This window comes from Mirounga angustirostris, unplaced genomic scaffold, assembly GCF_029215605.1.
Source record: "Mirounga angustirostris isolate CCGP_5_RB_7025 unplaced genomic scaffold, mMirAng1.0.hap1 SCAF_14, whole genome shotgun sequence".
NCBI classification, from domain to species: domain Eukaryota; kingdom Metazoa; phylum Chordata; class Mammalia; order Carnivora; family Phocidae; genus Mirounga; species Mirounga angustirostris.
The window spans coordinates 20017374-20044278 of record NW_026991722.1 but is presented as its reverse complement, the minus strand read 5'-3'; the positions used below and the strand labels follow the sequence as shown (position 1 = coordinate 20044278).

Sequence of the window (26905 nt, the reverse complement as noted above, 5' to 3'; positions counted from 1 at the left end):
GATATCTACTCTGCCGCATTCTGGGCTGAATATATTTATGAGTCTGGGCAGGGCGAGCTGCAGGCCACACTGTGATGTAAATGTGTCCAGTTTACCTTAGCACTTTGTCAGATACTCATGTTAAATGAATGGATGAAGAAGGAAGGTGAAAGATACGGGAATAAATTACCAAGGTCAGTTGAGAAACTTCATTTTGTTTAAAAGAGGATGAATTTCCTGTCTCTATCACCTTAATTTTGAGAAATTTCTTTATTTCTAACTAATGTTTCATACTTCGTATAAGTAAAAAATTACTAGGGTAATCCTCATTGAGACAGTCCAATCAGATCCATCGATATGGCCCACCAGCGATAAGGGCCTCAAATAGGGTGGTTTCTGCAGTGGGCGCTAGGGGTCAGGATAGAGCCAAGAATCAGATGGGCTGAGGGCCATGAGGCTCCTAGGCTAGCTTAGGGGGAGCCCACACCCAGGAGGAGTCCTGGTCTCAGAGCAGGAACAGGCAAAATCTCAGTTAAGAGCTGTACACAAAAATCAACACGTGAAGCATGAGCAGAGTAGGAAAGCAGACCTGTCACAAGTATTCAAAGGACACCAGAGTCAGAACAAAATAGAGATCCTGGAATCCCGTGGATACCCGAGCTAATATCAGGGTAAGTCGGAACCAAAATTTGCAGGTAAAATCAGAACTTTGTGGGGACGGGAGAGGAGGTATTGCTCTGCAACATCTGAGTGAGTTCTAACTCACTACAACTTGTCTGTTGGTTATTAATTAAAGGACTATTTCCTTATAACATTTGCAGTTAGTCATACCTTTTGACCATAAATTCTTCATCTTAATTTGAAAGAGTGATGGATAGTGTAATGATAAAAAAGATAGCATGAAATTCAATCCACCCTTTCCTGAGAAAGCTGTGAGTTATATACTTTTATCAATTCCAGTATCTTTTTTTGTGTGTGTCCACTAAAATGGAATATGAACACATTGTATAAATGTAGCGTGGGCAATGTAATCTATTTCTGAGGAAGAGTGTTTTGATGGCATAGAGACTGAAAAGGGTTACATATTTATTTTTCTTTGTAAATATTTAAGAACAAGGTAGTGCTAGTTGAAGTCATCCTTGTAATAAAGGAAAATAATAGGTTTTATGGGGCCTGAAGCTTATAATTCTGGGGGAAGCCTCTTTGATTTGATTATAAGTTAATGAATTATGAATACAAAATTAGATATGGAAGCAAATAATTATCTGAAATGACAAAAAATCACAAGAAATTTTATCTTCTAAAATCTGAAAAATACAAGAAACAAACAAAATCTAGATACACTTTTATTAATAAATTGACACTTCTATAATAACTTTGTTTTCCTATTTTTTTTTTCGCTTTATGTTCTTCATATGATAAAGATTTGTAAGTTTTTTTATGGAAAGAATAGAAAGATAATTCGATCTCAATTAGCATAATTGATCAGAATCTGTGAGTAGGCACAGGCCGGCCTGTATATACACATGCATGTAACTGATTGGTTATGTAGAAAAGATTTTTTTCAGCTTCACACCTTTTTTTTTGGTCGCATGATACAAATTTATAGAATTGTAAACAGACTAGGTTTCCTCATTTATGAGCTATGGTTTTTAAGGTATTTTAGGTTTTCTCATGCAGTATCTAATCTTAAATGCTGTTTCAGTTGATGACATTTGGGGCACCTGGGTGGCTCAGTCGGTTAAGTGTCTGCCTTCGGCTCAGGTCATGATCCCAGAGTCCTGGGATCGAGCCCCGCATCAGGCTCCTTGCTCAGCGGGAAGCCTGCTTCTCCCTCTCTGTCTGCTCCCCCTGCTTGTGCTCTCTCTCTCTGTGTCAAATAAATAAATAAAATCTAAAAAGAAATTGATGGTATTCATTTACCAGTTTGTCATTGATGTCCTTGTCGTAATGACATATTCTGAGTTTTGTGTTGCCATCCATATTTTGTGTGAAATCTGAAAAAGAAATTTAAATCTTTTTCCAGTGTTCATGGATTTATACCTCTTCATTAATTAAATTATCCAACTATGAAGAGCATTGATTCATTACATCTCTTTAAAAAGGTATATCCTCTCAATAAATTATTGCTTTTGGCAGATAATTTTTTTTAATATGATGTTTTGTTACAGTCCTCTTCTTGACACTTGATTGATTTCATCATGGTCATGATCACTTTTATTTAATTTTCAGTTATTTTTTATGTGAATATTCTCTCAGATCTCTCCTGTTAAGGAGATTAAAGAAACTGCTTTTCATGTATATGAAATCAGGACTTTGTAAATACTCAGGCCATGTAAAATGGCCAATTTTCAACTCCACATTCCCTTGTCATATGTTCCAAATACTCCTGGCCACTTATATATGTCTGATAGAAGAGGAAACGTGACAGAGGAAAAGTCATAATGGAAATTGACAGTGTCCTTAACCAGTGGCAGTGAAAATATCACATTTTTGTACATTTAGCAAAAAAATACAATGTTTTGATTACCCCAGGCAAGTAAGGGGGCCTGAAATTTATGCTCCATTGCATTTGTGACAAATCTTCTTATGGATGACCCTTAACATATCACATATGCAATTTGTCTGCATATGAAAGTATGAGATATAACCCAATTATTTAATAATCTGGATGGCACTAGGTAATGCACACAAAAAAATCATGATTTCCCATTGAAAAAGAAGTGATCCTGTAAAGTTTTTTTTTACAAGCAATTATATCTGCATAAGTATTTATAAAATACATTGATACAAGAAGTAGGGGAGAAAAACAGCTACTTGGAAAACAATGAAATACAAGCTATATATATCTCACACACATATACACAGAGTGACACGGAACTGGTTTAAACTACCACTAATGTGACCTGCTTTGAGATATGAAAAATACCAGCCAACCATAATTTATGGTTCTAAGCCCCAGATCTGGGCGCCTGGGTGTCTCAGTTAGTTAAGCGATTGCCTTCGGCTCAGGTCATGATCCTGGAGTCGCGGGATCGAGTCCCACATCGGGCTCCCTGCTCAGCGGGGGGTCTGCTTCTCCCTCTGACCCTCTTTCCTCTCGTGCTCTCTGTCTTTCATTCTCTCTCTCAAATAAATAAATAAAATCTTAAAAAAAAAAATAAAAAAATAAACCCCAGATCTGGCATTTCTCTAAACCTTGCCATGCATGCTTACCATATTATACCTAGGAAAATCCACTCTAATTTGGACTATGAATCAGGAAGAATGTATGGGCTCTATCCCTGACAAATAGCTATCCAGATTATACCTTAAACAGAGCAGAATCTCAATAAACATTGGCTGATTTTTACTGAATAGATATTTTTTTCAGGTACTATTATCTATTTTTTTGTAGATTATTTATTTATTTGACAGTGAGAGAGCACGAGCAGGGGGAGTGGCAGAGGGAGAGGGAGAAGCAGGCTCCCAGCTGAGCAGGGAGTCCAATGCGGGGCTCGATTCCAGGACCCTGGGATCATGACCTGAGCTGAAGGCAGATGCTTAACCGACTGCACCCCCAGGCGCCCCTATTATATATTGTTAAGTGCAGCCAGTGTGTCATTGTTTAGTAATCTGACTCCTCTAATATCAGTTTGCCCAAAGCTTGTGTACATAAACTTGACTCCTATCACTAAGCTCTCAATTCTGGCCTTGCTCTTTTTCCATTTTTTCCAACTAAACAGCATTGCTCCAAGTTATGTAAAATCAATGAAGGTGGTTATTAATATCATCTAAAATGTACACCTGAGCCAAGAATAAAACATAAAGCACATCTGAACCAAGAAATGATTCTTTTTCATAATGTTCAGTAGATTAAAAGCTGTTGGACATTTAAATCAAATTATTGTGCCTGCCAAAAATAAATTTAAATTTTGTGTTAACTCAGATTGTTCCACTGGTAAATGCAAAGGCTCTGATGTATGTAGCTCACCTGTTTGAATGATTTGATCCAAAATAAAATTTAGTGCCTGAAAACTCTTGTTATTATTTTAAAGGTATATGATGCTTTCAAAATTTCCTTTATACTTTTGATTTGTGTCTTCCCCTAACATCAAGTTGGCTTTCTTGAATGCTCTCCTCAAAGTGTTCATTTGATTATGTATCAAATTTTCTTAAGCCCTCCTCTACCCCCTACAAAGAAATAACAAAGCCACCTTCTTCAGAAAGGATGGCATGCTGTAGGAAACCCAACACAAGTCAAGAATTGTACTTTTCTGTCACGAATCTTGTCTTCCTTTGGAAAAGGGAGAAATCCTTCTGCGAAATCAGTTGTGACTCAGTGAGTGTGGAATCTTCCCTTTCTCTGGGGAAGGGGGAAGGATTTTGGTTAGAACAAAAGAACTATTTTTGAAGAATCTGATGAATGTTAAGTGTAAGATTAATGGATGTCTTATAACCTAAGTTTTTTTCTTGTGTTTTCCAGGCAATTCTTTGCCCTCTGTTAGATAATAACCAAGTATTCTTAAATCCAGTTTCTAGTTGGAGACATGACAATTAAAATTGTTGTCAATTCCCTGGTCATTTGATTCAGAAACTGCCTTCACTGTAATTTATAGAACAGGTACTTATGTGGATAATTTCTAAAGAATTCCATTCAATTTACCAAATACTTATGAAAACCATTATGTGTATGGTATTGTGTTAGTAACTGTGGATGATATGAAAATAGAACAGATAAAAGTTTGACCTTTGAGGAACTGACAACTCAGTAAAGGAAATTAAATAAGCATCCAAATAAATATAGTACACAATTCAATAAGAGAAATAACTAAAATGTGCTATAAACAAATAAGAGGGGAGCCTAAGTGGTTCAGTCGTTAAGCGTCTGCCTTCGGCTCAGGTCATGATCCCAGGGTCCTGGGATCGAGTCCTGCATCGGGATCCCTGCTCAGGCGGGAAGCCTGCTTCTCCCCCTCCCGCTCCCCCTGCTTGTATTCCCTCTATCGCTGTGCCTCTCTCTGTGAAATAAATAAATAAAATCTTTAAAAAAAAAACAAGTAAGAGGGAAAATATATGTCAAGTTTGGGAAGAATCAGGAAAGACTTCATGAATGAAGGATTATCTGAGATGGACCTCAAAGGTTGGGAGATTAGTAGACCAAGTAACCTCTCTTGAGCTTGCAAATGACCAAAACAAATATATATATATATATATTTTAAAGATTTTATTTATTTATTTGACAGAGACAGATACAGTGAGAGAGGGAACACAAGCAGGGGGAGTGGGAGAGGGAGAAGCAGGCTTCCCGCTGAGCAGGGAGCCCGATGCGGGGCTCGATCTCAGGACCCTGGGATCATGACCCGAGCCGAAGGCAGACGCTTAACGACTGAGCCACCCAGGCGCCCCTGACCAAAACAAATATAAAACAGAGAAAAACAATATAGCCAAGGGACCCTGTTGCATTCTAATACTAATTTTTTCTCCTAAGTTCATTCTGTGTCACTCTGGACAAACAAATTATTCTCATTTATCTTGTCCCTAAAATGAAGATATTGGACTGATGGTTCTAATATGCTCTATAGTGTGCTGAAGTAGGGACAAATATCAAAGCAGCAAATAGGAGTTAGTGAGGGGTCACTAATTAGCTTTGTGTCACTTAACCTGCTCAGGTCTTGATGCCTCATTTTGAAGTGAGTTTGTGTGGGGGATGGTCAGAAGACTTCAAAATTCTCTCTATAGCTCTGGAATTGTATAATTAAATACAAACCCAGCACCAGTTTCTATTATTGTATTCTGACCAGAGGCAAGCAAACATTTCCTTTTCATTTTTTTATTGTGTATTCTGTCAGTGAGTAGCACTGACCTTTGCACATAGTAGTTGGTCAATAAGCTCTTTATCAGATAAATTACTTATTATTAAGGTTTTTCCCCCAAGGTTTGTATCTTTGGCATTCATTTGAAACATATTCCTCTGTTTCCTCATTTTGCTTGACTCTCTGTGTTTATTTGTCTGTATTAGGCAAAATAGCTACCTCTCTCAGTCTTGATGGAGTGGCCTTGTGTAGGAGATGAAACTTATAGTTCAACCTGGTCCTGGTTCTTGGTTGTCTCTCGAACCTTTGTGATTATCATGGCTTGATTTATTCTTGATAGATCATAGTTGTTGAGGGTGTGCCAAGACCTGTCAGTGTTCTAAAAGGAGGGATCTCATTTAGCACCTAGTTTTAGGCTGATTGGAAGCTAGATCCTCAGACAGCAACTTTTGTGTTGAGGAACTGACAACTATGTGCAAATTGTACAGTCCAATGGAACTATCATTGTAACAATGTGCAAATATGTACAGTCCTATGGAACTATCATTGTAAACCCTGCTGATCTTGCTGAATTGTAAACCACCTGGTCTGGAGATGCCCCTTAGGAACAAATATGTTGAGATTAAACAACATGCTACTGAACAACCAGTGGGTCAACAACAACAACAACAACAAAAATCAAAGGAGAAATAAAAACATCTTGAGACAAATGAAAATGGAAATATATCAAAATCTGTAGGATGCAGCAAAAGCAGTTCTAATAGGGAAGATACAGTCCTACACCAAGAAATAAGAAAAATCTCAAGTAAACAATCTAACTTTAACCTAAAGGAACTAGAAAAAGAATAACAAATGAAGTTCATACTTAGTAGAAGAAAGGAAATAACAAAGATCAGAGTGGAAATAAATGTAATAGAGACTAAACAGACAATAAAAAAGATCAATGAAACTAAGAGTTGGTTCTTTGAAAAAATAGACAAAATTGATAAATCTTTAGCTAGATGTGCCAAGAAATAGAGGGCTCAGATAAGTAAAACTGTAGTTAAAAGAGAAGTTACAGGGGTGCCTGGGTGGCTCAGTCATTAAGCATCTGCCTTTGGCTCAGGTCATGGTCCCCAGGGTCCTGGATCGAGCCCCACATTGGGCTCCCTGCTCCGTGGGAAGCCTGCTTCTCCCTCTCCCACTTGCTCCCCCCTGCTTGTGTTCCCTCTCTCACTGTATCTCTCTCTGTCAAATAAATAAATAAAATCTTAAAAAAAAAAGTTACAACTAATATCACAGAAATAGAAAGGATCATAAGAGACTACTATAAACAATTATACACTAATAAATTGGACAACGTAGAAGAAATGGATAAATTCCTAGAAACATACAAAAGACAGTCTCCTGAATAAATGGTGTTGGGAAAATGGGACAGCCACATGCAAAAGAATGAAACTGGACCACTTTATTACACCACACACAAAAATAAACTCAAAATGGATTAAAGACGTGAATGTAAGACCTGAAACATAAAAATTCTAGAAGAAAACATAGAAAGTGAGCTCTTTGACATTGATTGGTATTGGTGATGAATTTTTGGATCTGACTCCAAAATCAAAGACAACAAAAGCAAAAATAAACAAGTAGGTGTACATCAAACTAAAAAGCTTCTGCACAGGGGCGTCTGGGTGGCTCAGTAGGTTAAGCAGCTGCCTTCAGCTCTGATCATGATCTCAGGCTCCTGGGATCGGGCCCCATGTCAGGCTCCCTGCTCAGCAGGGAGTCTGCTTCTCCCTCTCCCTCTGTGCTCTCTCCCCCTTTCTTTCTCTCTTTCAAATAAATAAATAAAATCTTAAAAAAAAAAAGCGGGGCACCTGGATGGCTCAGTCGTTAAGCGTCTGCCTTCGGTTCAGGTCATGATCCCAGGGTCCTGGGATCGAGCCCCACATCGGGCTCCCTGCTCCATGGGAAGCCTGCTTCTCCCTCTCTCACTCCCCCTGCTTGTGTTCCCTCTCTCACTGTCTCCCTCTGTCAAAAAAATAAATAAATCTTTAAAAAAAAAAAAAGCTACTGCACAGCAAAGAAAACCATTGATGAAATGGAAGGGTAACATATTGCATGGGAGAAAATATTTGCAAATCATATATCTGATAAGGGGTTAATATCCAAAATATATAAAGAACTCATACAATTCAAGAGCAAAAATAAATAAATAAAAATTTTTTAAAAAATGCCAATTTGATTTAAAAATGGACAGAGGATCTGAATAGACATTTTTCCAAAAAGGACATACAGGTGGCCAGTGAGCACATGAAAAGATGTTCAACATCACCATCATCAGGGAAATGCAAATGAAAAACCACAATGAGATATCACCTCATACCTGTTAGAATGGCTATTATCAAAAAGACAAGAAATAGTAAGTATTGGCAAGGCCTCAGAGAAAAGGAACCCTTGTGTACTGATGGTAGAAATGTAAATTGGTGCAGTCACTATGGAAAACAACATGGAAGTTTCCCACGAAATTAAAAATAGAGCTGCCATATGATCTAGAAATTCTATTTATTGAGGAAAAGTGAAAACACTAATTCAAAAAAGATATATATACCCCTATGTTCATCGCAGCATTATTTATAATAGCCAAAATATGGAAACAGCCTGAGCCCATTGAAGGTTGAATGGAGAAAGAGGATGTAATACACACACACACACACACACAATGGAATACTACTCAGCTATAAAAAGGAACAAAATCTTGACATTTACATGGATGGACCTTGAGGGTATTATGCTAAGTGAAATAAATCATACAGAGAAGACAAATACCGTATGATTTCACTTATATGTGGAATCTAAAAAACAAAACAAATGAAGAAACAAAACAAAACCCATAGATAAAGAGAAAAGAATGGTGGTTGCCAGAGTGGATGGAATGGGGATCTGGGAAAAAATGGGTGAATGGGGAAGAGTTATAAAACTTCAAGTTATAAAATTAATAAGTCATGTGGATGAATTGTACAACATGGTGACAACAGTTAATAATATTGTAGTGCATATTTGAAAGTTGCCAAGAGAGTAAATCTTAAAAGTTCTCATCACAAGGAAAAAATTTTGTATATATGATAATGGATGGTAACTAGACTTTATTATGGTGATTGCTTCACAGTGTATGCAAATATTGAATCATTATGTTATATGCCTGAAATTAATATCTTATTATGTCAATTGTACTTCAATAAAAAAAAAAGACATAATAAAGATATTTCTAATTAGCTACTCACAAGCTGCTGTCAGATCAGTGTTTTTTTCAGTGAAAGGAAGTGATATCCATACTATAATGCCTTTCATGAAGTATTAGGAGGGTGCCATGTTTGGAGGGACATTGAATGTCTTTAACTGGAGCCCTGAGTTCTCTTATGAAAGGAGGATAAAGTTTGAGAGTTAAATGAGAGGTCTTTGGATGCCAATCTCAGAATATGGAAGAATATTCTTTAGGTAATAAATAACAAGAGACCATTGTCGGATCAATAAGAAAGGTCCATAGACAGGCAATTGTTAAATAAGGGGCTTACTAGGTCTTGATTTTGTACTGAATACTGAGAAATTTGCTTGAGGATCTGATACTGCAATGGGAATAATTTATAGTATTTCATTTCCTTTATTTTCCCTGCCTGTCCTGCTCCCTGAGATTATAGCTTGGGAACTAAATCAAGATTTCGCTGAAACTGTTACCAAAACATTAGAAGTTCATATTATTTCTCATTATTATTTTTCCAGCTAAGCCCAACTCCTAAGGCTCTTTAAGTTGTTAAGTCTGCTTTCTTCTTAGATGGGTGAGGTCAGTTTTCTTCCCTAAAGAGAAGTATTTCCATGCAAATAGATGCAGTAAATCAGAATACAGAGTTGTTTTGGTTCTAGGGTTTGCATAAGAAATGTAATACATTTATCCATCCCTGTCATGTGACTGTATTTCCTGTTCTCAGAACAATTTACTTTTGACCTTTGTCAGTTTAAACAACATGGGTTTGGGGCGCCTGGGTGGCTCAGCCATTAAGCGTCTGCCTTCGGCTCAGGTCATGATCCCAGGGTCCTGGGATCGAGCCCCACATTGGGCTCCCTGCTCGGCGGGGAGTCTGCTTCTCCTTCTCCCACTCCCCCTGCTTGTGTTCCTGCTCTCACTAACTCTCTCTCTGTCAAATAAATAAATAAAATCTTAAAAAACAACAACATGGGTTTGAACTACATGGTCCACTTGTACACGGATCTTTTTTCGATAAATACATTATGGTATTTTAGATGCATTATCTCTTCCTTATGATTTTCTAAAGGACATTTTTTTCCCTCTAGTTTTCTTTTTGTAAGAACATAGTATATAATAGATATAACATACAAAATACATGTTGACTGTTTATGTTAAGCTTCTGGTCAACAGTAGACTATTAATAATTAAGTTTTGGGGGAGTCAAAAGTTATACCTGGATTTTCAACTGAATGTAGTCAGTGTCCTTAACCCCTGTGCTGTTCGAAAGTCAACTGTGTTTATTTTTAGAATTTTGCCTTATTTGAATTGCAACAAAATATATTACCATAGGCATACTTAATAAAAAACATCAAATAAGAACCACCAAATATTAAAAACTGGAAAAAGGCTCCTACTTCCTCTGCCTGGATACAATTATTTGTAAATCATAATTTGGGTTTATGTCTCTATTTAGGCAATAACAACTACTGAGCTGCCACATGACTCTTTCTATTCCAAACATCAATGCTTCTCTTATATATATATCAGTGAAGAAGAAAAACCCAATAAATTAATAATCCTACATGTCAATAAATCCCATTGGTTCTATTAAAAATATATCTCAGGGTGCCTGGGTGGCTCAGTTGTTAAGCATCTGCCTTCGGCTCAGGTCATGATCCCAGGGTCCTGGGATCGAGCCCTGCATCGGGCTTCCTGTTCCGCGGGAAGCCTGCTTCTCCCTCTACCACTCCCCCTGCTTGTGTTCGCTCTCTTGCGGTCTCTCTCTCTGTCAAATAAATAAATAAAAATATTAAAAAAAAAAAAAATCTCATAGGACCACTTCTCACCACCTCCATGTTACCAACTGAAGGCACATGATCCCACAAATGGATTATTGACATCTGAATAGTCTCCCAACTGATCTTGGTGCTTCTCCTTTGCTCCCTGCAATGGGTTTAATTATTGTCTGCCCCAAATTTATGCCCACCCAGAACCTCAGAATGTGACCTTATTTGGACTAGTATCTTCACAGAATTAGTTAAGGTGAGGATTGAGATGAGACTCTACTGGATTAGGGTGGGTCCTAAATCCAATGAGTATGTCCTTATGAGAAAGAGAAAAGGAGAAGACACAGAAATACAAAGAAGAAGGAAATGTGAAGTTGGAGGTAGATATTGGAGCCATGTATCTGCAAGCCAAGGAGTGCCAAGGATTGCCACCAATCACTAGAAGTTAGGAGAGAGCCACAGGATGGTGACACCTTGATTTTAGACTTGTGATAAATCTGTTGTTTTAAGCTACCCAGATTGTGATAATTGATTATGGCTACCCTAGGAAAATAACAGACTCCCTAACAGTCTGACCTTATTTCCTTCTACTCTTTTCTTGCTCACTCAGCTTCAGCCCATTGGCCTCTTTGCTCATCCTTTAACAACCAACATACAATTATGTCTTGAGCCTTTATACTTGCTAGTCTCTTTCTTGGGAATAGTATTCCCTCAGATGTGTGCATGGATTGTCCAGTCATTTCCTTAAGTGCTTTGGTCAAAGATTACTTTATCCTTGAGGTCTTCCTTGATCGTCTTATTAAAATTGCTCATCTCTGAAGGACCTATGTGTGAGAGCTGAAACCATAAAAATCCTGGAAGAGAACATAGGCAGTAATCTCTCTGACATCGGCTGTAGCAACACTTTTCTAGATATGTATCCTTAGACAAGGGAAACAAAAGCAAGAATAAACTACTGGGACTACATCAAAGTAAAAAGCTTCTGTACAGCAAAGGAAACTATCAACAAAACTAAAAGACAAACTACTGAATGGGAGACATATCCATCCAATAAAGGATTGGTATCTAAAAAATATAAAGAACTTGTACAACTGAACACCAAAAAACCCCCAAATAATCCAATTAAAAATGAGCAGAAGACATGAACAGACATTTCTCCAAAGAAGGTGTACAGATGGCCAACAGACACATGAAAAGATGCTCAACATCATTCATCAACAAGGAAATGTAAATCAAAACCACAATGAGCTATCACTGTCAGAATAGCTAAAAACCAAAAACACAATGAATAACAAGTGTTGTCGAGGATGTGGAGAAAGAGAAACACTCATCCACTGTTGGTGGGAATGCAAACCAGTGCAGCCACTCTGGAAAACAGTATCCAGATTTCTCAAAAAATTAAAAATAGAATTATCATATGATCCAGTAATTCCATTACTGGGTATTTACTCAATGAATACAAAAACACTTATTTGAAAAGATCTGTCCACCCCTATGTTTATTGCAGCATTATTTACGAAAGCCAAACTATGGTAGTAGCCCAAGTGTCCACTGATAGATGAATGAAGAAGAGGTGGTATATATACACAATGGAAAATTACTCAGCCATCAAAAAGAATGAAACATTTGCAACAACATGGGTAGATCTAGAGAGTATAATACTAAGTAAAATAAGTCAGTCAGAAAAAGACAAATATCATATGATTTCACTCATATGTGGAACTGAAGAAACAAAACAAACAAGCAAAGGGAAAAAAAAGAGACAAAACAAAAAACAGACTCTTAACTGTGGAGAACAAATAGATGGTTACCAGACGGGAGATTGGTGGGGGGATGGGTGAAGTAGGTGAAGGGGATTAAGAGTTCACTGAGGATGAGCACTGGGTCATGCATAGAATTGTTGAATCACTATATTGTATGCCTGAAACCAATATAACACTGCATGTGAACTCTACTGGAATTAAAATTAAAAAACATAAAGACCTAGAGCACAAAGAAAATGTTAAAAAAAAAAAAGTTAAAGTTGCGTATCTTCCTCTCCCCTGTGCCCACTGCTTATCCTTCTTCCTTGCTTTATTAGTCTTCCTAGCACTTACCACTCTTTGGCAAATATTTTACTACTTTATTTGCATATTTTATGGCTCCTTCTTTCCTCTGTAGGCTCTGTGGGTGGGAGTTTTTACTGTTTCTCTCACACCCGTGTCCCCAACACCTGTCATAGTGTGTCACAGCATGCCCAGGCATAGACGAATGAAAGCTTAACTTAAAGGATGTTTTACTTCACACTTATTTTTCTAATTAATTAATTCATTTGTCAAATATTTATTGAGTCTCTAAGCTCAATGCTTTGATGACTGTTATGATTCATCAAACTTGGTCCTTGCCATCAGAGAACTTAAAACTTAAAAAGGTAAATAATATATATTATTTATATTATATTATATTATATTATATTATATTATCTGTATATATATTTTTAAAGATTTTATTTATTTACCTGACAGAGACTCAGCAAGAGAGGGAACACAAGCAGGGGGAATGGGAGAGGGAGAAGCAGGCTTCCCAGCCAAGCAGGGAGCCGATGTGGGGCTCGATCCCGGGACCCTGGGGTCATGACCTGAGCCAAAGGCAGACGCTTAATGACTGAGCCACCCAGGCACCCCTATATTATCTATATTTTATACAGATATAGATAAATGAGGGTAAAGGAAAGGCTCTGAAGTGAAAGTACCATGGTTCAGACATTGTGTCTACTATTATTTGGGGGCATTTAAAATGCTTAATTCATATTTTTTATAGATGATGTTTTTTTGAAAAGTCACAATACAGATCAGTGAGTTTCAGGTTTTTTCCAAACCCCAAGAAGAGCCCAGAGAGGCAGAGATCATTTTAGAGAAAGGTGTTCAGGGAAGGTGTCCTGGGAAAGGTAGTATTTGAACAAAACTGAGGGTATGTGTGATTTTGGTTGATGGAGATTATCAGAATGTACTGTAAAAACAGCAAATAATGCTGTAATACATTGTGTAATAATACACCAATCTGGCAAATCTGCAGTGTGTTCATCGGGCTTTGCGGGGAGAGAATGCTGGAGAGGCAGGCGATAGACTGGAATATTTTGCACATCATACTATTTTTATTTGATTCCCCTAATTGTGTTTGGGAGAGGGAGAAACAGGGATAGGAGGAGCCTGCCATTTAAATATATTTGAAACACTTTAGGACTCAGTCTTTTGCCTTTAAATCCCTATGTATAATTTGTTTCTTCTCCCTTGACCCATCCATTTTAAGTACTAAAGCCCCATACTCAACCCAGCACTCCAGGAAGAGTCTGGTCCTAGTAGAAACTGGGAAGTCAGATGAATAAGAGTTATTAATTGAGCCTGTTTTTCATTCTTGGATTGCCCGAAGGGAAGAAGTATTGAGAAGGGAACGTTTTCTAAGTTCTCACTCCCTGGTCATGGCATTTGTCATCTCTAATTAAACCATCTTCTTTGCCAGTCCTGACATCTGGAACACTGCTCTTTTTCATTTGCACGTTCTTCTTCTAACCATGCCCTGTCTTGCATGTAGTAGGTACTCACGAAACAGTAGGTAACAATTTTTACTTAATTTGTCTTGTTTATTGATTCCTCTCTCTTCCTCTTAGCCTTCCCTAGATGTAAGTTCTTGACCCTGTGCTTATTGTCTTTCCATTCCCTCTTGGAGGTCACAGAGCTGGGCACATACCAGGCACCCAGTTAAAGTTCATCAAACTGAACTCTTGAAGAATAAATGCTACTTCGTCACTCCAACTCTCATATCTATGTGAGTAAATTTCAAATCTTTATCTCTGGACATTTTCTTTCAATCCTGTGTCTCCTGAAATGTAATATCGTAAAAGAACATTGAATATAAAATCAGGAGATAGGGATTAAAGTCTTGGCTATGCTCCCTGCTGAGACTGCATATTTAGAGCAAAATCTGGTATTTCGCCTACTCACTTTTCTCGTCTGCAGAATAGGGGTGATAAGCATCATATCCATACCTCCCTGGAAAATGAGCTAAGATGGGTGAGTGTGTTGTGAGCAGTTTTGCTCCCCTAGGTCACTGTCCTGGTGATGGAACATCTCCTCCTGGACTTTTGTCGTCATGCATCAACCCTTAATTCCTCTACAAAGGCTATTCTTCGGAATCTTCCTTTGTCTATTAATGACACTGTCAATCTCTTAGGTTTAAAGTTGCTTGCCATTTTCTCCTGTCCTTGTTCTTTGTTTTCTTTATTTAGTTGCTCTTCAGGCTTATTGATTCTTCTTTCCAAATGTATTTCAAATCTGTCCATTCCAGGGTAGAAGTTTGTCCTAAACTCCCACCTTTGTCCTCTAACTGATTACCAACTATCTGTGGTATCTCACTACCACAACTTGCTTCACATATCACCAACCACATTTATTTCCAAAAACAACTGCTTACATCATCTTACTTTCCGAGAGATCCTTCAGCTGTTACCTATTGTACTTCTTTCATTCATGCTCATTCATCTGTTCTTTTAATTAACTAACATCTTATTCCCTGCCCACCCCCAACATCTTTTAAATGCATATTTCATGCCCAGGCTGTGTGCTAGATGCTAAAGATGAATAAGTAAAGAACCGAACTCCAGGAAGACTCTTGAATTCTCATCAGAATAAAGATTTTTCAATTCTGCATATATCCTGCCAGCCCAATCTTAACTTCCTTTTTGCTTCTGCACAATGCCCACCCCGGCCCACTCTGGGCAACCTAGATTCTTTACTTCTTGACGAACATTCTACATTCAATTTGACGTCAAAATATTGCTCATGCTGCTCCCCAGCCCAGAACATTCTTCATCTGTTAAGCAAGGCGCCTTTGTGCAAGGCGCTCTCCTTTCTGCATATATATGTATTTCAGGGTCTAATTTAAAATGTACTTTGTCCCAGTTGTGCTCAAGTCTAAAATTCTAATGCCTTCATCTGTACTTTATGCAGATACCGGATGCTGAATTATTCACAGCCTTATAATTTTGCTTACTTTGTGTTTGCCTTGCCTATACACAATGAGGTGCTAGACTCCGGAGTCTAGAGTCGTTGTTCACTTCCTGTATCCTCTTCTCCCTCCCCTCTCCCTTTACCCACCTCCACCATACAATGAACTGCCTGCAGGAACATTTGTATACTTTTCAATAAAATGACGTACTGAAGGGTGAGATACCGCCCTACACCCCATTGCTCACTGCCATAAGGCAACTTACTGATGTTTGTTCTGCAGAAGATGAGTTCTGCCCGAAACTGGTGTTAGGCACACACACGCACAGAAAGAACTTCCAGAGTCAAATATGTTTGATAATAATGAGTTAAGTTAAACTAGTTTATTTACAGTAGGACTTCTCAGATCCTTTAATATGCTAATAGACACTGAGTTCTTCTAGTGGGGACTGTACTTTCTCCAAGGTATTTCGCTAAAAAACTCCAATGTTTTTGTTGGGAGCACATCCGTAGAATTAGCGCTCAACAATCATACCTCTGGAATTGCCAGTTTTAGATCTCAGTACACCTAAGAATGACTGCAGTTCAGTTCTTGGTTTGTAATAGCTGCATGAAGTAACACATGGCTTCATTCCATTGCACCATTTTATCATCTACATTGTATACCTTGCAGGGATTATCCAAAGCAGCAAATAATAAAAACAATTATACAGCAAAGCAAGCATGGAACATTATAAATGGGGTCATTACTGATGAGTAAAAGGGTAGCAATGACCCTATATATTTAGCTCAGAGAGGTTGTTTAGTGGGATGAGTAGAAGCACAAGATTAGGATTTAGGACACTTGGGTTCCATTTCTAGCTTTACCCTCAACTGCCTTATTATTTGTACAGGTCATTTAATCTGTTCAGGTCCCATTTTTTGGGTTCCATCTATAAAATGAGCAGTTTAGGTTAAGTAAGTGCTAAAATACCTCCCAGGCCAAAATGTCTATGTTTGTGTAATGCAAGTTCTTTATATTTCAGTTGTGTCTTTTTTTTTTAATGTTTTATTTATTTAATCATGAGAGTCAGAGAGAGAGAGAGAGAGGCAGAGGCAGAGGGAGAAGCAGGCTCCCCGCCTAGCAGGGGCCTGATGCGGGACTCGATCCCAGGACCCCAGGATCATGACCTGAGCCGAAGGCAGATGCTTAACCATCTGAGCCACCCAGGTGCCCTATATTTCAGTTGTGTCTTACCTGTACATAGAAATGCGTGAGATGTGCCTAAAAGCATATACCTAGTGCATAAAATATTAGAAATCTATGTAAGACATGCGCAGGTGACTGGCTTATGTTTCACATCCTCTCTGGTGGTTTCTGTGCTGGTTTCCCAGAGATAAAATACTCAGTGTGTTAGTTTTGAAATGTCATTTCAGTTATGCATTCTGAAGTGAAGAAGCAATGAACACCTGGGGAATTTTCAATGTAAATCACGGAGCTAAATCATCACTAATGCATTGTAATGTGACTTTTCTAATGGCTTCTTTCGAAGGTTGTTAGTGGTTCATTTTTGGCTCTTCCTTTAATTGTGCCAAATGACACGAATGTAGGCATTTGGCCACAGTTGGCACACATCCAACTCACTCAATTTGTGAATGATTACAAAGTTGGACTCTCAACTCAGAGAATGTGCGAAAACTTTAGTCTATGGCAAAGGTTTTCCCCACCCTGGAAACCAAAGATTTTCTTTTCTTTTGTCCTGCACTTTCAACATATTGCTTAAAGGAAATGAAACACTGAACTACTTTCTCCATTTCCTCTCGGAAATGTTTGCTCTAATACTCCCCAAGCAGGTTTTCACGTAGGTAAATAGCCTGGAAGGTAAATAACTCCGCATAGAACAAGGGTTTACTCCGTGGCTCACCTTGATGTGCAGTACGCTGTATTGATTTTTCAGGAGTTGCCCAGCTGTTCTAACAGCTACATGGTTAGCATTCATAGCATGGTGCCCTGGAAAGATAATGGCTGTAGGGCATTTAATTGCAATAGGTATTTAGCTCTCTGAACTAAATACCTACATATCTAGTTGACAATACTTATACCATCTTCTGGTGGTTCTGAGAAGAACTCAGAACCACCAGAAGATGGTGACTAATTAATGGTCTTTCTTCAAAGCAAAATACAATTAAAAGTAATATAGATAGGAACTCTTTGTCTCAAGGAGTTCACAAACACAATGAGGCAATCACTTTGCTTGTGTATTTTAGACAATGACCCCAAATACGACAAAGTCCATGAATATGGTTTATTTTCCATTTTTATCTTATTTAATATACATTCCTTTTCATTTCATGTGGCCAGTCCTCAACCAGCTGACGTCAGACCTTGCTTGGCTCTTTTGCCTGTTTCCCACAATTAACGTAAGATCACACAAAATAACAACAAGTACCACCCTCTGCACATGGAATGTTGTTATTATTATATGATTGAACTTTACCCATTGTGTGGACACAGCAAGTTTTATCTCCAATAAAGTAATTAGATTGTAAAGAAATGTTTTGCTCCATAAAAGTAACCTAGAATCATTTCAGGGAATGCCTGTGTTGAAGGACCTAATGGGAAGATTAAATGATGATCAGGAATATAATGATAAATAAGAGATCATTCTTTCTTCTGAGAATCCCCAGGCTAATAGAGACGTGGAGAAGACAGGTAAATAGTAATTACAATCATATTTTTTTAAAAAAGATTTTATTTATTTATTTGACAGAGAGAGATACAGCGAGAGAGGGAACACAAGCAGGGGGAGTGGCAGAGGGAGAAGCAGGCTTCCCGCTGAACAGGGAGCCCGATGCGGGGCTCGATCCCAGGACCCTGGGATCATGACCTGAGCCGAAGGCAGATGCTTAATGACTGAGCCACCCAAGTGCCCCCACAATACTATTGAGTAGGAGTCATGGCAGAGTAAAGACAAGGAAGGTATAGAGGGAGTGGATGGACACCCTAGAGGAGGTGAAATGAGCTCATACTGAAAGTAGAAATTCACTGGGGGAATTAAAGAGGAAATCCTTTTAATAACAACCCCCCCCAAAAAATCCTGATAAAGTTAGAGAATGGAGCATGTATGGGAATGGAAAAATGTTCCCCTATGGAGAAAGCATGAAGGTGTTTGTGAAAATGTAGAGATGTGGGGCTGGAATAATAGACAATGGTGAAATAGTGAAGAGGCTTGAGTAGCAAACAATTTTTTAAATGTTTTTAAAAAGGGGGCACCTGGGTGGCTCAGTCAGTTAGGCGTCTGACTCTTGGTTTCAACTCAGGTCATGATCTCCTGGTTGTGGGATGAGCCCTGCATTGGGCTCTGTATTCAGCACAGTCTGCTTCAGATTCTCTCTCCCTCTCCCTCCTGTGCTCTCTCTCTCTCTCAAATAAATAAATAAAATCTTAAAAAAAAAAAGATTTTTAAAATTTATTTTGTATTTTTTAGATTATTTATTTATTTATTTGACAATGAGAGACACAGAGAGAGAGGGAACACAAGCAAGGGGAGTGGGAGAGGGAGAAACAGGCTTCCCACTGAGCAGGGAGCCCAATGCAGGGCTCGATCCCAGGATCATGACCTGAGCCAAAAGCAGACACTTCATGACTGAGCCACCCAGGAGCCCCAATAAATGTTTTTTTAAAAGATTGCCTGAAGCCAATAAAGAGCCATTGAGAACTTTTAAATTCTCTTTCCTATACTCAAAATATACATAATTATCATATATACTAAAAGCGAACACATACAGTCTTTCTATATTTGATTTTGCCTTTTCCTCTTATAGTCTCATCACCACATTGCCCACTTGGGGCAATCAGTGTCAACAATCTAATCTAACCTTCATGGTTTTCCTCATGGTTCATACAAGCATATTCAAATATGTAAAAACACATAGACATCCATAAATGGGGCTGCCACTCTTTTATAAAAGTTTGCTCATATTGTATATATTTTTCTGCATCTTGCCTTTCTTACTTAATGCCTCTTTGAAATTCCTTCAAATAAGTCTCCATTTTTAAGTCTCCACGTTATGTAATTATTCACCTATCCATCTATTTGTATGTTTTTCTTTGTTTCCAGTATATATACTCCCATACATATACATATATATCCTTACAAACTGGTGTTTATTTTTCTAGGGTAAAGACCTAATTTTAATAAGTTACCAGATTATTTCCCCAAAGACTGTAACAATACACATTTCTGCCAGCAGCATATGAGAGTACTTTATTCCACAACTTTTCCAGCACTGCACCGTAGAGTTCTTTTTTGCTTTGACAGTCTATTGTATGTCAAACTCCATCACATTATTACAAGAGAGCACCTTTTCTTATATTTCTTTACCATTTGGATTTGCTTTTTTGAACTTACCTTCTTTCCACTCTTTTTCTAATTTTTTTTCTGTTAATTTTTGAGAGGTCTTTGTCTATCCTCTGCAGTAGCAATATTTATTGAAAATCTATTGTTTGTCTAGCGCCTTTGTGAGTAGTCTATTTTGCCAGCAAAAGATTTAACTTTTGTATGGTATCTTTAATTTACAGCATTGGATTTCTACTTGTGGTTAAGAGGGTCTTCCTTTCTCCAACATTGCACATGCATTTACTGGGATATTCTTTGACAATTTTGTGGTTTTATGTATTACAGTTAAGTGTCTAACCCATGTGGTATTTATTTCTGTATACAACATATGTCAGTGGTCCAATTTTCATTTCCTCTCAGTTAATAGCCCATTGGGCCAACACTGTGTATTAAATAAACTACCTCTTCCCTCACTGCACTGAAATATAATACCTTTACCATACACTAAGTTCTTCTATATTCTGGGATCTATTTCTGGATTTTCAATTCTGTTTCCTTGAGACACTTTTCTACCCTGTATCAATAGTACAATTTTCATAGTAGCCACATAGTACTTGGGTTTTCGTTTTCATAGTAGCCACATAGTACTTTCTGTTATTTGGTGAGGCTTATCCTTTCTTTAACACTCTTTCCCAAATTTTTCCCAGCACTTATTATTCCATATAAATATTAGCATTATTTGATCCAGTTGAAAAAATCTTATTGGGGTTCTAATTAGAGTTGCATTATAATTTATATGTTAATTTTGGGAGCAGAGTTTTCCTCACTTAGGTTCTGTCCCTTTTCTGTTAAACGGAAGGCTCTTCAGCTGTGGCTGGACATGATCAGATAGATAGTTTAAAGGTTCAGTGCAGAATGGAGGACAGATCAGACTGCAGTAAGACTGGATAGGGAGACCAATGTGTGGTGGTTGCCACCATCCAGAAAATGCTGAGTCCAGGCTAAGGCAGTGACAGGTGGGTCAAGAGGGTATTGAAAAAAGTTATTCGGCAGGTAAAACTCAACATTAAATTTTAATGGAACTGATTCAGAAATTGAAGGAGACAAAGGAGTATTTAATGGCTCAGGACCTTGACTGGATTGTGACTGGATTCATGCGTGCGCCATTCATAAAGAGAAGTCAGAGTCAGGGAAACATTTCTAAGAGTGGAGAGACAATGAGCTCAATCTTGGACACATTTCATTTTGAAGTGCTTAATAATAGATATGAATTTGGAACTGAAGTGAGAGATCTGGGTTAGAAGTATAAGAGGAGTATCATAACTGATAGTTGAGAGGATGTGAGCATGTGTGTGTGTTTAGGGGTGATATTGCCCCCAAAGACCATGCAAAATAAGAAGATAAAAGTTCACTAAAGGAACTCTTCCACTCTCAATTTGAAACATAACATTTGACTTCATGCTTGGCAAAGTTACAAAGGATATTTCTACTTGTAAAGAAGCCAGACTGAGGAGAAATCTTCACTCAGTTTTCCCAAAATAGTTAGAAGGAAGCATGAAAACCCAAGCAGTTTTGGACACTGTGATCTGAAAACTGCTGGCAGGAATAAATATTTGTTTTATTTATGGTGTTGGGGAAGTCTAGTCACGAATTTAGGCAATTAAGAGAAAAATATATCATCTATATTACTTGGTGAAATAAAGGCTTGCATTTGCACACATTCACTTAACACACATGGAAACCCACATAAACCCACTGGTTTATGTAAAAGCTCCTCTTCAATTTCTTCATGTTGCTTTTGCTTTTGATAAGCTACCGTGTTTATTTCTAATGATGAATTTCTTTAGGGAATGTGTCTCTTCACCTCCAATGATAATATTATCAGTATAGTCACATAGAGGTCCTGGATGGGGACTGCTTTGTTAAATGACATTTGGCAGGTGGCTGATGAGGTTTAGCCAATTGCCATGCCAGATATTTAGTAGCATAATGTATCATGGGTTGGATGCCAATGGTTCTTGGACTATTTCCTCTCTGTGCTTACGTGCTATGGACCCAGGGGGTGCCTAACAAAGTGGCACGCTTTATTCATCTGTGAATAACAGCATGTGCAAATGAAGCCTGGGAATCAGAGCTCTTCTTCCTCTGCTGGAGAAAAGAGAATGTTTTGGTGGCTCATCCTTAATTCTGCATTGGCCTCTAGGCTTATCCATATTGATTGTTCCCACATTTTCCATGCAGCCATTTGAATCAAAATGTGAGATCTTTCATTTTAAAAGTTGTATGCATCCAAATTTGAAATAGACCTTCAGTATGAGAACAGGAGATGTTTTGCTTTGAGCTAATTACACTGAATTAGGACAGTTACAATTCTTACTTGAAACCCAGTCCCTTTATTAGTTATTGCAAAGTAATACTCATGACATATTTTATAATCATTTTATTTCATATTTAATGAATCATGCTTCTCACTCATTAACCTATTAACCAAACTCATATTATAGATATTCTATACACAATCACCGGGCTAGATGCTGTCCCACTGTATACACTTTCTTATATTTGCTTCTTACTGCTTTCATTTGTTTGCTCATTTCTTCATAAAACTTCCCCTTCGCTGTCTGGCAGAATAATACTAGTTTTCTTTATAATTTAATTCCATGCTCTTTTCATGCATTTTGTAATCCAATGTATTTTCAGAACAACAACAACAAAAAAGCCGTAGACTGATAGTCATGCCAGTATTTCCTTCTTTATCTTCACCAATCATATTTGGTTCATTTGGCAAAGATCATGTCATATTTTGTCCTGAATTTAATTGGATTGAGTAGACATTGGCTTTGAAATTTCATTCTCTAAACCACAAAAGAAAAGGAATGTTTTTATGAGTCAAGCAAACAGAGGGATCAATACTTTCCTGTTCCTAAGGCCATGAGTTAATGTAGCAATGTCCATCCTCTTCGATGCTCCTGGATGGACCTTCTAAATTAAAGCGCAGCTCCCATGGCATGCTGCCCTGGGGCAGTGGCTGAAGAGGCAGAGGAGATGAGCACACCCAGGGTAGAGATGACTTTGGCCTGATTTTCCTCAAAGGAAACAGACCATGAAGGCTCGGTAGAGGAAGGGGAAGGGGGTATTGCCATGACAGTGAGCCCCAGTTCCATTCCATACAAGTGTGGCCTAGTTTGATGGCCACTGCTGTCGCTGTGATTATTGTTTATGCATTCCTTTCCATTGTGCTGCTCAGGTCAATTTAACCTTATCTTCCAAGCACTTAACTCTGCCAAGTACTGGCTTAGGTGACTAAGGAAGAATCAATAAGGACGATTTCCTTACATGAGAATGTACATTCTAGTAGGGGATACAGACACATGAAGCAGGATAGATGCCACTTCCTAAGGCCGGAAAGCATCAATTAATTGAACCTTTTTTTTTTTAAAGATTTTATTTATTTATTTGAGAGAGAGAAAGCACATGAGAGGGGGGAGGGTCAGAGGGAGAAGCAGACTCCCCGCTGAGCAGGGAGCCCAATGCGGGACTCGATCCCGGGACTCCAGGACCATGACCTGAGCCAAAGGCAGTGGCTTAACCAACTGAGCCACCCAGGCGCCCTTAATTTAACTTTTGAATGGTAGGAAATCTTCTATTTTTCCCTAATATATCATTGCCTTCAAATGCTAACCAGAAATGTCTTTAAGAAACTGTATGTAAATCGCTAAAACACATACGGTATTTCCACCTATTTGTGCTTTCAACCAACACTTTACTGCCCCCCCCCCAAAAGGTGAATGCTACAAGAAAAAAAACAATCATGTATTACCATTCAGAAATAATTGTAACTTTGGAAGGCTAATTTTCAAGCTGGAAAAAACTTTCCTGAAGAGGTTACCATAGTAATAGATAACTTATATTGAACATCTATTTTATGTGACTGCTCAGAGCTAAACACTTGGCATGTATTATCTCATTAACCCTTCCAACAACCTAACAAGAAGAATATATTATTATATATTACTATCCTATTTTACAGACAAGAAAACAGAGACCTAGAGAGAGAAAGTAACTGGCAAAGCCTATGTGGATTTTGAAGAATGAAATGAAAATTGAACACAGGAAGGTCGACGACATTCTAAGTTCTAAGAGAACTTAATTATTATAGTGGTCTTACCCTCAGTCTTAATAGAAGGTACTGATTGCTGGCTACTTGCTATATTCCAGAGAGACGACAAAGTTTTTCATAACCACATTGCATTTCATTCTTGTTACAACCCGGAGAGGCTGAGACTATTCAATTCTAATTTACAACGAAGAAACTCTTTTCAATAATTGCTCAAGACCTGAAATTAGCATCTTTTCCTGTCATTCTTTATCCCCCTATCCTGCTTTACTATTTTTTTTTGAAGATTTTATTTATTTGACAGAGAGAGACACAGTGAGAGAGGGAACACAAGCAGGGGGAGTGGGAGAGGGAGAAGCAGGCTTCCCGCGGAGCAGGGAGCCTGACGCAGGGCTCGATCCCAGGACCCTGGGACCATGACCTGAGCCGAAGGCAGATGCTTAATGACTGAGCCACCCAGGCACCCCACTATTTTTTTTTAATTGAACCTACTTCCATCTGACAGTTTTATATTGATTTGTATATTGTCAGTCTCCCCTCTCTCCATCAGCAGCTCCTTATGTTTTGTTCACTGCTGCGTCCCCAGAGCCCAGAACCGTGCCTTAGAGATACTAGCCACATGACAAGTATCTGCCCAGTGGTTGAAGAATACAACCCAAAAGGGGCCTGTGTGCTTTGGGGGCTGTCAGTTGCTGTTCTTGCATCCTGGGAGGAACTTGGTCTCTGTCCTTCCCACAGCTTCTTCCAAGGGCCTGACCTTGGAGCAGGCAGTTGAGCTTTTCACCCAGCCCTGACTTGGGAGTATGTCTACCATTCCCCTTTTATATGGCCCTGACCCAGAGGAGGCAATGACCACAGTATCAACAAAAAGCAGCTCTGAAATCATGTAAAGTCCAGAAATGACATCTGGCAAATCCTCAAGTTCCCATTAGCTAAATGATGGGATGTAGCAGATGCACTTTAGACCTTCTCCTTGAGTCTGGCATTGATGCCAAATTAACAGTATTCCATCCATAACTCTTCCAGAGAACAGGCTGAATTTCTTGGCCTAATGTTTGTCATCCTGGCATCGTATTGTCAAGGAAAAAGTGTCTAGGGATTTGTCTCCAACAGCCCCAAGCAATGATGTGGTCCTTTCAACATCCAGAAACTCCCCATCTCTTTCAACTGCCAACTTTTGCATCCTGGCCTTTGGGATGCCACGAATATATGTGGAACGCATGGAGTCTGACCCCGGAATAATTGTTCCGGTGAATTGAATCAGATATAGTGTCCCCTGAAATCTAGCCCTTGTCTATTTCTTCAGCTTCATGTCCTACTACCTCCTGATGAAGCTGCTTCATGTCAGCCATGCTGCTTCCACTCCACGTTTGCTCACGCTGTCCCCTCTTCCTGAATGCCCGTAGTGCCCCTCCTCTTAGTTACCCAGCCAGTCCTAGTGTTCCCCGCTTTCTCCCCGACACTCCCCCCGCCCCCCATATGAGCAGGGCTGTCACTCACCATCATACACTTGCAGAGTGCCAGATACTAAGGAGTGCAATGATGCTATGAGGTAACCGTCGGAAAATGGTATGACCCTCTGGCATCTCCCCAAATGATTTCTCATGGAAACAATACTAGAGTTAATATACTGTGATCATAGCCTTTAAGCAAATTACTCCAAGATTTATGTGCCACTGAATCAGAAAATAGGCTGTATGTGACACAAAGACAGAACGTGTAGTATTTGCAAACCTCTTGGTAGAAATCCTCTTTGCATGTTGAAATTACCTGACTGCAGTGTTTTTAGAAAACAGACAGAAGCTGGCCCTTCAGTGTTTCCAGTGAGGAAAGAAAGTTGCTCATAATCTCAGCTTTGAGGAAAGAAGGGGGTTAGGACACCTTTCCATCTCGGAATAGTTGCCTGCTCAGACAACTATCACCCCCCACTCCCCACACACCTTTGTATTTCACCCCAAAGAACAAGTGAACTGGCCTTTCTCCATGGCTTCAACCATTCATAAAATCAGGCCCCCTGCTGGAAAAAAAAAGATCAGGCCCCCCACCTTCAGAGAGCAGGGGCAGCTGGGGTCCTCAATGAGTATTACTGGGCCCTGTAATTTTTAGGCAATAGGGCTTGATAAAACTCAAGTGGCTGCTCTCTGTCCCTTTGCTTCCTGAAGCTTCCATCTCCTGTGGTTGAATGAATCACAGCAAGGACAACCCAGAAGAGAGGTGTCATCATTCCTTTTGGAGACTGTAAGACCAGCAGTGAGCAAAACAGATGACTTCCTTACCGTCCTGGAGGATAGATTCTGTGGGTGTTGCCATGACGCCCTGAGCTGATTTCTATGTAGGCCTCTTCAGCATCGGGCTGCAATCGTTGGTTTATGTGCCTGTCTTGTGGACTGTGAAAGCCTCTGGAGTCCTATTCATTGTTGTGTCCACAGTGCCTAGAATAACCCCAGCTCCCAATCAGTCACACGTGGACTGTTTGGTGAATGAATGAAACTGATCACAATCACATAGATTTATATATAAAAGTAGGGTGCTTAGAAGCCTTCCTTATTCATTTTGGGGGGAGAAGTGTTTTGGGGAGATCTTTATCCATACATTTTTGGAGAAGTGAGAGAAATACTTCAACTTGCACTAACTTTTATATGGTGAAGTACTGCTACAGCGTGGAAGAATTTGAGCTTGGGCCAGCAAAGGTAAAGGAGTCAA

At 38.8% G+C, this 26905-nt stretch overlaps 1 protein-coding gene across 1 annotated transcript in view; it reads left to right on the top strand.

The window, feature by feature from the left end:
* Nucleotides 1–387: 387 nt before the first annotated feature.
* Nucleotides 388–26905, top strand: part of RAB27B (RAB27B, member RAS oncogene family) — a 116775-nt gene continuing 90257 nt past the window's right edge. The window contains exon 1 of the mRNA XM_064578890.1: nt 388–650. The gene's annotated coding sequence lies outside the window, so the exon portion shown is untranslated. The remainder of the gene's footprint in view (nt 651–26905) is intronic.